Source organism: Chiloscyllium plagiosum, chromosome 36, assembly GCF_004010195.1.
Source record: "Chiloscyllium plagiosum isolate BGI_BamShark_2017 chromosome 36, ASM401019v2, whole genome shotgun sequence".
Taxonomy (NCBI): Eukaryota; Metazoa; Chordata; class Chondrichthyes; order Orectolobiformes; family Hemiscylliidae; genus Chiloscyllium; species Chiloscyllium plagiosum.
This window is the reverse complement of record NC_057745.1, coordinates 9,723,403-9,741,689: the sequence shown is the minus strand read 5'-3', so window position 1 is coordinate 9,741,689 and position 18,287 is coordinate 9,723,403. Positions and strand designations below refer to the sequence as shown.

Genomic DNA, 18,287 nt, shown 5'->3' with positions numbered 1-18,287 from the left:
ATAGGAAGGGTTTGGAGGGATATGGGCCGGGTGCTAGCAGGTGGGACTAGACTGGGTTGGGATATCTGGTCTGTTTCCATGCTGTACATCTCTATGACTCTGTTACTCTATGTGGACAGAGGAGTTTTAGTCACTGCACTAGTGAGCTGTATTTCATAACATACTATGTACAGATGTAAATAAAGCAGTGCTATATTACATAAGGAGGTAAAGAGCTTTACTTTGTACTAAAGAGCATGCAGCCTCAGGAAGCGTGTAAAGCATTTTAAAATTAACATTTGAATGTTCTATCTTTAAAATGTGCCGGCTGCCGTAGCCCAATTATTCTCCTCCCTCATTCCCACTCTACTTGAAGACTACACTCAAGAGGTGAGTTTGTCTCGCCCAGCAGGAAACTGGACTGATAGAAAAATCAAGCTGGATGTCATATTGGTGGCTGTTCAGTTCCATTGATATTTACCAGGCAGATAGAGTTCATACCATTCCTTAGTCTTGACTTCCCATGTGCAATACAATGGGATATTGACAAGTTATATATAATCTTTCTGTTCCAAATATGTTGCGCATGTCAATTAAATAATCATACACTGCTACTGTGTGTCAAACTTCCTGCACGTTATCCTGTTTTGTAATCAGTGATGTACGATGTGCCTCTGAAATTAATACTTCCAGGGATTCAGTGATCTCTGTTGAAGGAGCATAGAAATGAAATGATGAAAAAGAAGCCAGGGTGATGTGAGAAAAAAAAGCCATTTCACTCAGTGAGTAGTTAAGGTGTGGAATGCATAGCCTGGAAGTGTGGTGGAAGCATTTCACTTGAGGCATTCAAGAGGTTATTGGATGATTTCTTGACTAGAAATACTGTAGAAGGGTATGGAGATAAAGCAAGAGATCAGTAATGATACACAGTGAACCGAATGGCTGCCTTCTGAATTATAACAATTCTGTGATTCTCCGAAATTAAATGTTAAATGTCTGTAACAGAGCAGATGAAAGTATTTTATGAAGAGGGTTGTAGTTGTGGAATCCAGTGTCAGAGTTAAAAGTTGAGACCATGTCATTTTTTAGAAAAGGTACCATAGATGGTTGAAATAAAGGCATACTGGAGTAAGGTAGGGCTTGCTTTTTTGAAGATAAACATCAGCTGAATCAACTGTACCTTGACTGTAATTTCTATTTCATTCTATACATTTTGAGATTTGCCTGTGGTACAATTATGTCATCTTTAAGACAGATATTTTAAGGAAGAAAGACTACCAGTGCCGAGCTGATTTCAGAGTGAAGTCTTCAGCAACAGAAAATATCACATTTGTTCCTTTTTGCAGCTGTTAAACTTTGCAATTTTAACAGCCAGAAGAGTTTACACATAGCTCCCCCTTGGAATAATGCATTGTGCATAACAACCGCAGTAGGGGAAACTGCTTGAGGGTGTTTTACAGTACATGATACTCTTAACGAGCATCTAAAGAGCAGTTATCATAGGGAGCAAGCAGCATGGCTTTAAAGCTCACACTTTAAAAAAGAGCTCCTGGAACTATTTGTGGAAATAACCAAATGAGTAGGTAAGGGTAATTCAGAATGTGCAGTTTGCTTGAATTGTCAAAAGTCCCTCTTGTGACTTCAGCAAAGAAGATTAGAGTTCATGGAATAGTTCACAAATTGGCTAGGTGGATTGAGACCTGCCTTAGCAATCAAGGCAGGAGATAGTAACTAATGGAAAATGCTCTTCTCTAGGTAAAAAATAACCAATGGAGTTCCACAAGGATTTGCTCTGGGAATTCTTAGTTCATCCAACCAGAAAAGCCCCCACCCAGTTCACCCAACTGGAAGATCTAATTGGTTTGTAAACGATTCCAAGATTTTTGCTGTTATAATTCTTACCAATGCAGTTTTCTTTAAGCATAATGAGCCAAATTTCATTAGAAATCAAACAGAATGAACCTCTTTAAATACAAGTTCAAGGTGTTCTTGAGGAGAATGAAGAACATTACAAAACAATGATAATTGAGCTTTGGATGACACAAGCTAAATGTCCTTTTGCTTGTCCAAACTTTTTTCCAACAGAAGAAAACCATCCATTCTGTCAGAACCATGCAGGTTCCTTGCTGGAGTAATCCTCAACTAATCTCACTGCCCTGCAGACTTTCCATAGCCCTGTACTTTCCCCTACATCAAATGTGCATCCAATCTTCCATTAAAACCTGCAGTAACATATTTGACAGTGACTAAGGTGGGTATAGAATACTGGACAACCAAGTAACTTGAATGTCGTTATGAGGCATACATGTTGCCTTCCTAATGTCTCTCAACTCCTGTTTTCCTGCATTTGCTTGATCAAGTTGTTGATCAGAGGCTGTGTGGTAGAAAATATTCTCAACACACTGGAACATGCGATGATCTGCATACCTCATTTACTTTCCCAAAAAGGGATTGTCATACAAAATGTTTGCTCTTAACAATCAGTCTCAATTCATAGAACACAAGAACAAACTAGATGAAAAGACTATGTAATATTTAAGATTGCAAAACGATTTAGTTGTACCTTAAATGTTACTAGTAAATAATGGTTGTGCAATGATGTAAAGCTGGTTAATACATTATAAATTAGGTTTGTAACCAACACAAAACCCTAAGGAGGAATGAAAATCTTTTGGAAATACTTTTCACTCAAATTTCTCCTACCCACCTTCTCATAAGAAATACTTATTTCATGAGAAATTTGACTCTCATTTACTCCACACCATGGGAAGTTCAATATTGCTTCCTCATCTCCAAAACCCAGCTGGTCCTCTCTTGGAACTACAATGATTGACACTATCCTAGAACTATATTATAAGAAAGGAAAGAAACTTCCTAAGTTGTGAAAGGGAGACACAATTACTTCAGATTTCCATAAAAGAGAATAGGGTTCCTGGATACTGTCCACTTTCTTCTTCTGGAAAAGGTGACTGAGTGTAGGCAACTGATGGATGGATGGTTTGCAATGCCTTCAATCATCAAGCAGTAGAGTTGCAATTAGCATCCGGATTCAATTAACAACAATCATTTGGGTAGAGCACTGATGCCACTTAGTGCCAATGGTACGACACTCAGTGTTAGGGGAAAATTGGATAAGAAGTGTGAGATAAGACTCTTGGTGTGAAAGTTTATTATGAATCCCAAATTCACATTCAGCTTCAAGTGCCCATCTTCTGTGAGATACCGCTCCTCAGTGACAAGGTTTTTTATGCTTTTGTTCTTAATTACTCCTAGGTCAGTGTCCCTTTTTAAAATAAAAATAAAAATTTGAAGAAAGTGATTTCTGCACACTTTCACCACTTCTAATGTAAAATCTGATTATCATGTGTTCATGTGCCTTATGCTGTCAATGTAAATAAGTGTGGTTTTTAACATTTAACAAATCAATTACATAAAATGCTTCCTGTAAATGGCTCTTAATTAGAGATGAGGATTAATAAATGGTTTTGTTAAAATACAGCTGCATCTCCCTCACTAAGAGGGCCTTTTCTAGTCTTTTATGTAGGTTGGTTCCACTAGAGAGATAAGAGGTACTTTACTTGAGGAGACTATTGTGGAAGCTGTAGAGATGGGTAGCACACACCTCATTCCCACAGGCATCCTGAGACCCATGTTGGGACAACCATTACATGCTATGTTTCACTTGTTAACATTCCAACTCCATTCATTCCGAAGTGGTAGGGGAGGGGAAAGAGAAGCCAGGGATGGGTGGGAGGTGAAGAAGTGATGGGTGTTGTAGGGATATTGAGCTCAAACACCAGCTCCATACTCCGGGAAGTGCCTGTTAGTATCATTCGGAAGAAAGTTCCAGAGCAATCTTAATTTAATCAGTGTTGGGCTAAAATTATGTCATTTCGGCATTGGTTAGGTAGGAAAAACCAGGATGGTTGTGGAAGTATTGAAGAGGGATTTTGTATTATTCATTCCATATCGAAATTCATCTTTATTTCATTAATCTGTTGAAAGATTAGAAATAAAACAAATGTCTAATGTTCATCATTGTATTACTATTTGAGAGAGCCCAATGCAGAAATACAATCTTGTTGCTTTTAAAGTACAGGACAGTTGTTATTTAACTATTAACATTTTGAATTATCGATTTCTCAGGCTTTTTAACCCTGGTGACATTTTACATTATAGAGCTCAACCCTTCATCTCTGTTTCCCCATATGTGAAATTATAGTTTGATGATAATTAGAGAAGATAAGTTGTCCTAATCAGCAAACTTAACTGAACTCTGTTTTCAAGGCAAGTAATTCACCATCGTCTTTCTCAAATGTGAAGTTTTTAAGCTGTTTTCCTAATTGATCTATCCAGCAATGTCTTCATATACCTCGAGAGCAGGTGAGACTTGAATCCCAAGCCTCCTTGCTCAAAAGTAGGGATGCCACTACTATGTCTTAGTCCTCAATATTCCGAGATCAAGTTTAGTATAGGTTAGATAGATCATACTGTCACAGTGTTCTATGAATTTGTCCCATCCTGAAATACAGCATGGGTTAGATGCAAAGTAAAGATACTGCTACAATGGTCCATTGAGTATACTAGGATAGCAGTGAACATGATTATGGCCTTTTTTTAAAAAAAAAGAAAGTTGCAAAATGTTGTGCTTTGGGAACTAGCTCCATAAACCCATTTCAAATTTCTTCCTTATCAACAAAGGGTATTGTATCCAATTACAATGGGGAATTTCTTTATGCATGCATAAAACTAATAAGTATCTATTCAAATTAAGTTTCCCATGCCTTGAAAGAGTTTTATAAGAACATAACGCTCAGAATCAGGAGTAGTCCATTTGGCTCTTTCAACCTGCTCCACATTCGATAAAATTGTGGTTCATCTGGTAGTGGTCTCAATTCCACTTTTCAGTTAGCTTCCCATAACTCTTAATTCCCATGTCTGTCATAAAATCGATAGACCTCATTAAATTCAATGAAGTCCTAATGTTTCTAGGGAAGGGAATTCCACAGACCAACAATTATCTGGGAAGAATAATTTCTCTTCATCGCTGCCTTAAGGAGGAGATTTCATATTTTTAGACAATGTCTCTTAGTTTTAGTCTCTCCCACAAGAGAAAACCTCCTCCTTGTATCCACTCTTCCAAGTACTCTATGATCTTACTTCAATGTTGAAATAAGACATTTAGAGTTCTTCTAAACTCCAATTGGTATAAGCCCAACCTGCTCAATGTTTTCCATAAGTCCTTCATTGCGGGAGCAAGTTGATTGAACTTTCTAACACAATTTTATCTATTTTCAAATAAGAAATACTACAGTGAGTTTTGAGAAGATTTGTAGCTCATGTAGGTCATGTCGTTATGAACATCAACTAGTCATAAAACGACGTGATCCACTCTCACTAGTATCCTTACATATGGATAGGAAGGACACCACTTTGATTGGGACAACACAACCATCCTAGGACAAGCCAAACAGAGACATGCAGAAGAATTCCTAGAAGCATGGCATTCCAACTGGAATTCTATCAACAAACACTTTGACTTGGATCCGATTTACCACCCCCTGAAAAAAGAACAGGAAATGACATTACCATAGGAAATGACGCCACCACAGGAAATGACATCACCAACCGAAGGAAACTCAAACATATAAATAGAAAGAGGGCTATACCACCAGTGCTTCATTCGGAGGCTTACTGAAGATGTTACCTAGTACGGTGATGAAACGTCTGAAAACAAACCTTTCAGCTCAGCAAGCAAACTTACATCCAAGAAATACTATAACTCTGGTCTGTGGATTGCTGGAGATAATTGGAAGTATGATTGGCAGCAGCTGTTCAGATCTTCCAAAATGAAGAAAGTTGAGTTAAATGTTTTGAAGGAACAGGGACTTATTCACTGTGATGTGATCAAAATTTTCATGACCATGACAACATTGACCCAGTGAATATTTTGCTTTGGTGAAGCATTCAATGATTGGAACAAATGTGAAAAATGGAGATTCCATAGAGCTTTTCATCCCGACGTGTTACGAAGTTGCAAAGAAATCACCACGAGAAAGGTTTTGAACACATAAATGGGATCAAGAGATAATTAATTGTTTTTCTAGATTGAAAGGACTAAGAGATGCAGGGGAAAGTTGGTGATATGGAATTAATTTATAAAAAGAGGTGCAGTGTATTCTCCCTGTTCCTAAAATTCCTGTTCTCATTAGAAAACTTCACAAATTGTTGGGGGAGATTTTGGATTGAGGAAATTGTAAGAAAGAACTAAACATTTATCTGTATAGATTCTAAATGTTCTGTGTGCTTCACTAAACAGGCATGGAGATGTGTATAGTTAGTTTGCAGTAACTAGTCAATGCACTTGATATTCAACTTTACGATCCTCTTGTCCGGCCTTCCTCCAGCTTAGCTAGTTAGCTTATTCTCACTCTTCTGGTCATGATTAACCAGTGGCAATGGTAAGTGACCGCAGGCTGTCCACAACTATAATTAGAGTGGAGGTGGCCTTTCAACAGGTTTAAAACATTGTCTAAATGAGCTTAATTACCATAATTATGCAGTAAGTTAACTGAAAGAGAGATTTGGTGTAGGACAAAATGTTTAGCACCTCTGAATTCCCACTGTAGGAAGATGAAATGCAATCAGGGGTATTCATGAAAGGCTGCAACCCCCATTATTAATAGATGTATGTTCTGAACATGCTGTGTGCTCATCACTGATGTTTAAAGAGAGAATGAGTGATGAGGATATTGTTCCCATTTTAAATCTTGCTTTCTGTTCAGCCCTGTTTTGTTCCACTATGCTCAGCAATATCTGCTATTTGACTTCGTATCTAGGTACAGTGTGATTTTTTTTGGAATTCTTGCATTTCAATTTAATTAGGAAACTTAAAATGAAGGGCTGAGGCCCATGACGGTTGAAAAAAACTAGTAGAGAAACTAAGTATGGATGCTATCATTTGGTGACATGAAAAGTTTGCTTTTTTAGGAAGTGAAAATATGCTGGGGTACAGGATGTCCCATTCCTGGGAACGGCTGGCCAGTAGCTGGGTAGTCCTGGCAATACCAAACCATATTAATGACCCACTGCTGGTGTGGCAAGAGAGTCCTGAAAAGGAGATTGTGGATGCTGGACTTGAAGGTAAATCTCTGGAGGAGGCCCAGGCTCTAGAAATAGGGGGTAGGGGTGAGAGGGGAATAGAGGTACAACAGAGGTACGTGGCAGAGAGAACTCCAAAAGGTACATTGATTCCCACTACCCCCCCACCCCCCCAAACAAAGAAATACCCCTTTTTCCTTTCTTCCTTTTCGGTCTGAGTTGTGAAAGTATTGGGCTGGCCTGCTTAATTCCACCTTTTCCAGATGCTTGTTTTATTGTGGTGGAGGAAGATTGAGATTCTTGACTGGCCTGTTAAATCCATGGTAGCCCCGATGAGCCTGCGGGCTACCTGATATCTTACCATATTGTATTTTACAGTGACTGATTTGTTACATGTAGGAGGAGGCTGTTCGGCCCATTGTGTGCACTGGCATTTTCACTTAGTGTAACTTTCTTGCATTTTCCTGATAACTCTGCAATTTTTTTTAGATTACCTACAGTGTGGAAACAGGCCCTTCAGCCCAACAAGTCCACACCGACCCTCCAAAGAGGAACCCATCCCCCCTATATTTACTCCTGACTAATCCGCCTAACACTACGGGCAATTTAGCATGGCCAATTCACCTAACCTGCACATCTTTGGACTGTGGGGGAAACCCATGCAGACACAGGGAGAATGTGCAAACTCCACACAGACAGTTGCCCGAGGCAGGAATTGAACCCGGGTCCCTGGCGCTGTGAGGCAGCAGTGCTAACCACTGAGCCACCGTGCTGCCCTATTTGAATATTCATCTAATATCTTCATAAATGCCTTAACTGAGTCTGCCTCCACCACATTTCCAGGCAGTCCATTTCCAGGCAGACCCCAATTATTTGGTGTGCGAGAAGGATTTTTCACCTTCCCACTTCCTTCTTTTACATTCCGCTGGCACCCACCCTACCCCCACCACCACCACCATCTGCAAATACGCTGGCAAGGGCCATTAAACTTTTCTCAAAGTGTTTGTGCTTAATTATTTATCCATCTCATTTTAATGTATAAATGTCATGCACAAAGGAATTAAAGGCCTCACTGTTAAGTTTCAATGAGACTAACCTAGTTATGTGTCCATTTTTACTGCTTCCTCAATATTGGTCTTCTGAAAAGCTTTACATAAACAGGTAATTTTAACTTGGCAATATTTTAAAACTGTGATTTACGTGATTGCAATGTAGTAGTTGGATTAAAAAAATAAGAATTTTGTTTCAGAAATAGACAAATAAAAGTTTAAATGGAAAGGCTATTGCATTTGGGAGCTGAATACTTGTTCATAAACTTTTTATAATTATTCTTTATTCCCATTATTAAATTGATTACTATAGTAGATATATCAGAGAATATTTCATACTTTTAATATCCTGACTCAAAGTAACTTCTACTGAAAGAAAACAGGTCAAACAAAAATAATTTTTAATAGAACTGCTTTATTTTTGAAAAAAGAGAACATTTTGCACATACTTGCAAAGAAGTGAAAATGTTCAGAAATGACCACCAGGTCAATTCAGCCACTTCCACCCAGAAAGACTGCAGTTTGTTCACCTCATTAACCTGATCTTATCCTTAATCCATCTCCATTCCCTATATGTCACCACTTTCCCCCAGTTACACGACATCTAACAACAAGCAAGCAAGAAAGGCAGATAAAAACATTGACCCAAATTAGATTGGGGTTAAATTGTAAAAATTGCAGGCCAGCCTTTTTAGATTTGTTACTGTTAATGTAATATTTTCTGATTTTAAACCTTGATAGTTAAAAAATATAAGAACTTGCATTTATATAACATGAGTTGCAACCAATAGAAATGTTTAAGTCCATTAGAGTCAATGAAATACTTTTGAAGCGTAGCCACTGTTATAATATGTGATCTACATTCTTGTGAATGAATGGCAACAGGCTTCATGGAACATAACTATATATATTCAGAGGATGGTAAGAGAGGATATCTCATCTGGAACCTTGCACACCCAGACTCTATATCATATAATCTAGAATCAAAGAATCATAGAGTTGTACAGCACAGAAACAGACTCTTCAGTCCAACTCATCCATGCTGACATGATACCCTAAATTAATCTAGTCCCATTTGCTAATATATCCATTTAAACCTTTCCCAGTCATGTACCCATCCAAATGTCTTTTACATGTTGCAATTGTACCAACCTCCACCACTCTCTGTGGCAGCTCATTCCATACACGCATCACCCTCTGTGTGAAAATGTTGCCCCTTAGGTCCCTTTCATATTTTTCTTCTCACGTTAAATCTATGCCCTCTAGTTCTGGATTCCCTAACCCTAGGAAAAGGACCTTGGCTATTCGCCCTATACATGCCCCTCATGATTTTATAAACCTGCATAAGGTTACCCTTCAGCCTCTGAAGCTCCAGGGAAAATAACTACAGTCTATTCAGTCTCTCCCTTTAGCTCCAACCCTGGCAACATCTTGTAAATTGTTTCTGCACCCTTTCAAGTATAACAACATATTTTCTTTATCCGGGAGACCAGAAGTGAATGCAATATTTCAAAAGTGGCCTAATCAATGTCCTGTACAGCCACAACATGACATCCCAACTTCTATACTCAATGCACTGACTAATAAAGGCAAGTGTACCAAATGTCTTCTTCACTACCCTGTCTACCTGTGACTCCACTTTCAAGGAACAATGAACCTGCACTCCAAGGTCTCTTTATTTGGCAACGTTCCTTAGGACCCAACTATTAACTGTATAAGTCCTGCCCTGATTTGCTTTAGCAAGATGCAACATCTCACATTTGTCTAAATTAAACTCCATCTGCCAATCCTTGGCCCATTGGCCCACCTGATCAAGGTCCCACTGTACTCTGAGATAACCGCCTTCACTGTCTAATAAACCACCAACTTTGCAAACTTATTAACCATTCCTCCCATATTCACATCCAAAGTATTTATATAAATGACAAAAAACATTAAACTCAGCACCAATCCTTGCAGCCAGTCTGTAAACAAGTCCTCTGCCACTACCATGTCTCCTTCCTTCAACCCAACTGATGCTCCTTTTGCAGTAATGATACCCAGAATAAAGTTACAATTCTCTTTAGTCTGCAGGCACTGTTCTAAAGTACAAAACAGCATAGCTACTATGTATGCAGCAGACTCCTGCAAATAGCAATGGGACTATGACCAGATAATCTGTTCATGCAATGTTGACTGAAGGATAAATATTGGCCTTGGTTTAACATCTCACTAGAAAGAAGGCACCTTCACCAGAGCTGCACTCCCCTAGTCACACAGTGGGGTGTCAGCTCTGATTTCTGTCTCCTGCAGGGAGACTCAAATCCAGAACCTTGAGACTTAAAGGCACAAGTGCTATAAACTAAACCATTGCTGACATAATCAATAAGATCAGAAAATCCTAAAAAAAAGGAGTTGGCAAGGCCATTTGGCCCATTGAACCTGGTATGCCATTATGTCAGACCATGGCTAATCTTCCTACTTGTACTTCATAATCCTCAACTTGGTTCTGATTAAACATCTGCTGATTCAGCCATGAATATATTCCATGACCACTGCTCTCTTTGGAAAAGAATTCTAAAGACCATTGGCCCTCTGATAGAAGAAATCCTTCCTCTTCTCTATCTCTAAGTGAGAGATTTCTTATTTTTAAGCTCTGCCTCCTCTTTCTAGATTTCCCCATGAGGGGCAACATCCTCCCAGTATCTACCCCATCAAGCTCTCTTGGAATCTTATGTTTCAAGAAGGTTACCTTTTTGTCTTCTAAACTCCAATGAGTGTAGGGCCAACCAGATCAACCTTTAGTCATTAGACAACTACTCCACAGCTCCTTTATTGTGTTTGGAAATGCTTACTGTTTATAAACTTAGAAGGCCAAAATTAATTTTCTTTGTATTTTCTTTTGATTCATTTTCTGGTCATTCCATTAGATCCCTTCTTTGGAAGTTATTGTAGATGCTGTTGCACAACAATGGTGGGCGGCAGGGTGGCACTGTGGTTAGCACTGCTGCTTCACAGCACCAGAGACCCGGGTTCAATTCCCGACTCAGGCGACTGACTGTGTGGAGTTTGCACATTCTCCCCGTGTCTGCGTGGGTTTCCTCCAGGTGCTCCGGTTTCCTCCCACAGTCACAAAGATGTGCGGGTCAGGTGAATTGGCCACGCTAAAATTGCCCGTAGTGTTAGGTTAAAGGGGTAAATGTAGGGGTATGGGTGGGTTGCACTTTGGCGGGTCAGTGTGGACTTGTTGGGCCGAAGGGCCTGTTTCCACACTGTAAGTAATCTAATCTACAACCATTGAGACATCTATATTGCCAATAAATGTCAATAGTTCATGAGTATGATTCAAGAGCAACAGTTTCACATGGCAATTATTGTCTGGTCCCTATGTTGACTTTTTCTGCAGAATTTTGGCTCTTTGGAGCTATTCTCATTTAAAAGGTGAAAATATCTGAGGTTTTATTTTCATTGCTTTTTCTTCAACATTCTCTGGAAAATTCTCTTCAGGCTTTTTCTTCCTCTCTGGGTCTATCTACCAGCACTAATCCAACTATTCCATGCAGGGTCATCACTCGTGTCGGTAACTCTGTGTTGAAAATTGCTAATGATGTCTACTCATGCAGATTAAAATGAGTAAGCAATGATTGGAACTAAAAGTGAAGTATACAATTTTGGACAATATGAAATTGTTAGAGTAGCTGGCAGTGACTAGTGAGAAGAAAGTGAGGTCTGCAGATGCTGGAGATCAGAGCTGGAAATGTGTTGCTGGAAAAGCGCAGCAGGTCAGGCAGCATCCAGGGAACAGGAGAATCAACGTTTCGGGCATAAGCCCTTCCTGAAGAAGGGCTTATGCCCGAAACGTCGATTCTCCTGTTCCCTGGATGCTGCCTGACCTGCTGCGCTTTTCCAGCAACACATTTCCAGTGACTAGTGAGATACTACTGGGATCAATGCTTGGAACCAGGTATTCACACCATATATTAATGATTTAGATGAGAGAACTGTTATATCTCCTAGTTTGCAGACAACACAAAGCTGGGTGGAAGAGTTAACCATGAGGAAGATGCAGAGATACTTCAATGTGATTTGGACAAGTTGAATGTGTGAGTAAATGTGTGGTAGATGAAGTATAACATGGATACATGTGAGGATAAATACTTGGTTGCAAAAACATGAAGACATTATTATCTGAATGTTAATAAATTGGAAAGGGGGAGATGCAATGAGACCTTATATACCAGTCACAAAGTAAGCATGCTGGTGCAGCAGGCAGTGAAGAAGGTAACTGATATGTTGGCCTCCAAAGTGAGAGTATTTGAGTACAAAAATAGGGATGTCTTCCTGCAGTGACTTGGTAAGACCACACCTGGAGTACTGTATGCAGTTTTGGTCTCCTTATCTGAGTGAAGAAGTTCATTGCCAAAAGAAGTTCTGGCTATGAAGAGAGTGCAATAAAACATTATCAGACTGGTTCCTGAATTGCATCAGTTAGGATTATAGTCATTGGCGTTTAGAAGAATGAGGGGATCTCATAGAAAGCTATAAAATTCGAACAGGACCAGACACAGTAAATGCTCCTGATGACCAGGGGTCACAGTTAAAGGATATGATAGGTCAATTAGGACTGTGATAAAGAGAAATGTCATCACCCAGAAAGTGATGAGCCTGTGGAATTCTTTGCCACAGAAAATGGTTGAGGCTAAAATATTGAATATTTTGAAGAAAAAGTTAGATACAGTTCTTAGATCTAGGAAATCAAAGGGTATGGGAAAAAGGCAGGAACTGGTTATTGAGTTGGATGTTCAGCCATGATCATAATGAATGGTGGTGCAGCTCAAATGGTTAAATGGACTACTTCTGCTCCTATTTTCTTTCCTATAAATTTTAAAGTTATACAGAGAGTTAATCATATGTGAACGTTCATTCATAAGGTATTGAATTAAAAGTGCAATAAAATTATTCTGAGCTTGTACAGGATGCCCATATGGAATTTTTGATAATGCTGTTTCAAAAAGGTATTAATCAGGCATAGAGGGTTCATAAAACATCAAGACAACTTGGGGCTCTCAGTTCCAAAAATAGAATTATAGAAATCATCTTGATTTTTGTTTTGGAGAAAATACAACAAAGAGAGTTTTTTTATACCTCTTTTCACTAGCTGCAATTTCAAATTTAAATTATTTGCTCCCTCAGGTGACATGGAATGCCATTCAATTGAGTAGAATATATTGGCAGGGAACAAAGTGAATATTATTAAAAATTCTGTAAGATTCAAGTTGAAACATTTTTGTTTTTGCTTTACAAGTTTTATGAATAAAGCATAGTTTTGGGGAATGGAGAAAAAATATAGTGGATATATTCTACAGGATCACAAGGTTATAATGGGAGCAGGAATAGGCCATTTGGTCTTTCCAGGATTAAAACGAATGACTTGAACAGTGCTGGTCAAGGGTAAATTGCCTTTTTAACTTGAATTTGAGATGCAGAATGAAATGACTTCAAATGGAAGGGATGTCAGCTAATCTCTGCAGATGAGTGGCAAATTGTCCCATGGAGATGTGCTTGTGGAACAGACTCCAAGGAAAGTGGACTAGGCTGAAAAACTAAACATCAAAAAGAAGCAGGATAAATATCTAGTCAGGAATGAGACTGGAGATTTCAGGGACAGTTATTTGGGTAGGTCAGCATTCTAAGGAAAATTGGAAACAAAATTAGAAGTTGCTGGAAAAGCTCAATAGATCTGGCAGCATCTGTGCAGAGAAATCAAAGTTAACATTTTGGCTCTGGTGACCCTTCCTCAGAATTGGCTGAGGGTTCTTGTTCTGTTACATCAGGTAATAACATCTGTGAAAATCAAATGGCCATGGTAGGGAAGTTAGGAACATGACAATATATTAATACTCTAGAGCTATTCTCCATTAACATTTGCCATCCAGAAGAGAGTGTGACAATCATCTCAGGAGATTAAATGGGTTGGGTACATTCCATAAAAAAATCCTCATCAACATATTCAAAGGTATAATTGCACACTTCCAGAGAAGCCTTGAGCCTGGACTGTACAACTTAGAGATAGCAACACTACCATTCTACCACAGGAATGCCCTATCTTTGTGATATTCATTTGCTTTTCTACACATAGTTGCTGATGCTAATTCTGATACACCACCATATTTGAATTCTGCCTGGTGCTAACTGTAAATCATTGAGCAAAATCATGATGGTCATTTCCAAACCAGCTCAGATGTTGACCAATAGAAGTGAAAAATGGACAGACCAGCAAAGTAATAAACACTTATTTGTTTATTTGCATCTTTGAATATGCAACTCGTCCATCTATCCTTTGATCTTGTATAAATAGTAACAATTAGTTAAGAGAATAGAGAGGAAGACCAAATTCTTGCAAGATATATATCTAAAATGGGATCTTGCGATGCAGTAGTAAGGACCCTACTTCTGATCTAAGAGGTCCAGGTTCAAGTTCCAGCTGCTACTGAGATGTGTCCTAACATGAATAGAAGGGTGATTAAAAATAACTAGACATTTATACTTTGTTGAACCAATGTCTTTTTAACAAAAGAAGTGGTTCAGACTTCAAATGATTAATTTTGCTTCTCACTAGACGATTATTAAGTGGATAGATCATCTCTCATACACACTCATCTGTCATCCTGAAATACTCCAGAGTCTAAAATCTCAAAAGTTTCTCACTACGAATGTGGCCTGCTTAATTAAATTCGTTTTCTAAGCGTAAATCAGTGGTTTGCATAAAATGTTGGCCTTCCGATTGAATCCCACCTGACTATCTGCATATTTCAACGCCAGTAGATCTCCAGATCCATCCAATCAATATCCTCAGCTATCCTGACAGACAAGCCTCCCCCCCCAGCCCACCCAGGAAACATCAGTTGTGGAAATGAAAATTATTTCAAAGTGGAAACATTCCATTTCTTGTGTACGCTGTATTTTTAAAAAATTATTAAATTCCTTCACATTCCCTATGGGTTTTATTTCTCTTCACCGATTTAGTTCTCGGAAGTCCTGTTAGAAACATGTTTCCATGAACACAGCGTAGTTTTGTGGAAATTTTCCTGCATTTGGACTGCAGGCCGATTGTACGCGATTGGTCTATCCGCCAGTGACTAACTTCATGCCCCCAATTAATTGCGAACAAACCGCCAATCGCAACACCACAGAGATTCATTGAACAGCATTTATATTTGATATAAAGCACTTTTTTTTCAGGGGATTATTCCTCTGGGTGCTATGAAAACCTGGCCTTTCCTTGGTTACTTAACCCACCTGCAAAATCATCTTCCCCGAATCCCCTTGTGCATCCTATCAAAGCAAATCGCAGAAATGTATAGCAGGGAGAATAATAATTCTGCTCAGATTTTCCTTCTTGAGTCAAGTTAAATAAATAAATTGATGTGTCAATTACGATGATGTACAAAACATTTGTGGAGCCCTGGGAGTCTGAATCTGCTGTGCTAACGTTCTGTTTTCTCTGAAGCCATCTATTCACATTTGAGCAGGACTGAAATTAACATGAAACTGACACGGGTGCACTTGACCAAGATGGAAATGGATTTTTGTTTAAATTGTAATCCATAATAGAAGATCAAACCCTGATGAACATGAAATATTCTTACCCAGCAGCGAGCATTCGGAGGTCTTTTCAGAGTTTTTTTTTTGTTTTTTTTCCATCAGGGAAGGAGGTGGGGTTAAAGTTCAGGGCTGTACCAACTGTAAACATGTTAAAAATGACTGCAAGCAATCAAATCATACCCGTGCATGGATCAGAGCATTTCTCCTTGATTTATGAAGACAACGCCCTGATTTTATTACTCGTTTGTTTCAGTTTTGGGCATCAGTGTGGTGGGAGTGTTGCTGGTTACTGGTCCTTGAATTTCTCCTGCCACTTACTGAGCGACTCATGATGTCGGAACAGGCTCGCAATGCTTAAAGCTGTCGCAGTGTGTAACTCAATGGTGGCTTTTGGTTGTCCCGATTCAACATAATAAACCGTTTCAGGAGAAAACACAATCTTGCAAGCAACCTACAAATTTAGGTGATTACCTTAAATAATACCTGACACATTCTGTCATAATGGAGAAGCACATTTTTCGCTGCATAGATGTTGCAGACTTTTTTTTGAATGGGACATGTGCAAGCAAAAACTTCCTGGAAAGGATTATTGGTCTGTTCTTCAATCATCTGAAGCACACATCGTACTTTCTGTAAACATCTTTCATAATTTTAGAGACAATTGTTTGCTCTGACCTCTTTCTTGTTAATACATTTCAAACAACACTTGAAAGGATAGTTAATGCAACAACATGGAAACAATCAGAATTACACGTCAGACTGAGAAATCCTGAATGCAGTGCTGGAGAATATAAAAACATGAATAAAATGAAGCTCAGTGACAATTTTAAACACAGAGTTGACTAAATCTGTCACACTCAGTCTCAGATTTGGAAGGCCCATCTTGATCCCTTTGAATAAAGAAGCTTCACTGTGAGATCAGCACTGTGCAAGTACAAAGATCATGGTAGGAAGGGTTTGCTGAGAATCAGCGTGGAAACCGATCAAGAGAGTAACAAGACTGGTGAAAATAATATTAGAGTTGCAACCACTCATGCTCAGCTAAAATCAAATCAGGGTTTCAATTGACTAAGTTAACTATCATTACCAATGTTTGTGAAATAATTCTAACTAAATATCTATCAATTTTTTTTCTCTAATTAATATAATAGCTATTTTGTTATGTTCTGGGGTGAAATCACTAATCTCCTAATACCTTCTGATGCATGATCATTTCTACCTGGACCAGTTATGCCTTGCGTCATTAGTATATATTCCTTGCTTTCAATCCCTGATTGGCCACAATCCTGCCCTCCCCATTTCTGTAACCTCCTACAGGCCAAAAGCTCAAATCGTCTGCATTGCTCCCATTCTGCTTGTTGTCCAAGCTGAATTTTAATTGATCCACCATTGGTGACCATGCTTTCAGCTGCCTTGGTGCTAGGGCAAAGAACCCCACTTTCTGTCTCTGGACTGCTAATCCTGTCCTTATAATCTCTCTTTCCAACCTTATGGTCATCTGCCCTTGGTTTCACATTTTGTTTGAAGCATCTTGGAACCTGTAACAAAGTTAGTGGTACTATAGCATTTCTGCCCTGTTTTTAAACAAAGGAACCATTGAATGACATGATAATCACTAAGTTGTAGAGAAAGTTCAAATTGAATGCTGGGAGTGGGATATTGACAAAAGTGTGGAATGTTGTTTCAAAATATTGCACAGTTGTTAAACCATTTAAAAATATTCTGTAGCAAAATTTGATGAATACTACAGATATAAAATAATTTATATGCAGCTTTATGAAAATTCACAGAAGTCTTGTCAGAAATGAATGCACTTCCTGAGTCTACTGACTGACACCTGAAGCCCAATTTGTAGTAATCTAACTGCCAGTTAAACTGTGTTGTCCTAAGTAAGCATGGAGTTTAATTGGCTTATACTGCCTTACCTTGTCTTTGATTGTGCCTGGTTTGATTTGAGTTACCTCAAATTGATATTAGTTTGGTTTGCTTCTTCTTGGGTTGGCCCTAGTTGTCTGGGAACTGACTTGCATTACTTTAACTTGGTTTAGTATGGCTTGCACTTTTTTGCCATGTCATGGTAGTACTCCTTTGGCCATGATTAAAGTGACAAATTTAGGCAGAAAAATCATACCCTTTGGGCTAGCTTTCAAACTTTATAAATGCTGTTGAAGCTATGATTCATAAAGACATGTGTATAGTACCTCAACCTTTCAATCACTAAACAATCTCTTACCAAATAGTAAGACTTTAAATATTTAATATCTGTCTTGAATTAACAATAGCTTTGTTAGTACTTGGGTTACTTTGCAACTGGCCTGGCTCATTTGCCTTTTTTTAATTGAAAGGTCATGTTACCCACAAAAATACGGTGAGCTAGAGTCTCACCTCCTCTCAGGAAAATATGGTAACTATACCACATGCTATAGAATATGAGTGGGCCTAAAGACAATCTTATTGATGAGATATGTTCATGCCAAAGTACTCCAACAAACCATTTCTAGTGGTGTTCTCAAACCTACGCAGAGATGCAACTTAATTTGAAATATATCAGTCTGAGATCTCATTGCAACATGT

The 18,287-nt window shown here is 38.7% G+C and overlaps 2 long non-coding RNA genes across 5 annotated transcripts in view; one reads left to right on the top strand and one right to left on the bottom strand.

Moving 5' to 3' along the window:
- The window catches only part of LOC122540937, a 36,297-nt gene extending 20,077 nt beyond the window's left edge, over window positions 1–16,220 (bottom strand). The window contains exon 1 of the long non-coding RNA XR_006309463.1: window positions 15,758–16,220. This is a non-coding gene — a long non-coding RNA (uncharacterized LOC122540937). The remainder of the gene's footprint in view (window positions 1–15,757) is intronic.
- LOC122540936 overlaps window positions 1–18,287 on the top strand; it is a 186,360-nt gene that overhangs the window by 100,707 nt on the left and 67,366 nt on the right. The window lies entirely within an intron of this gene.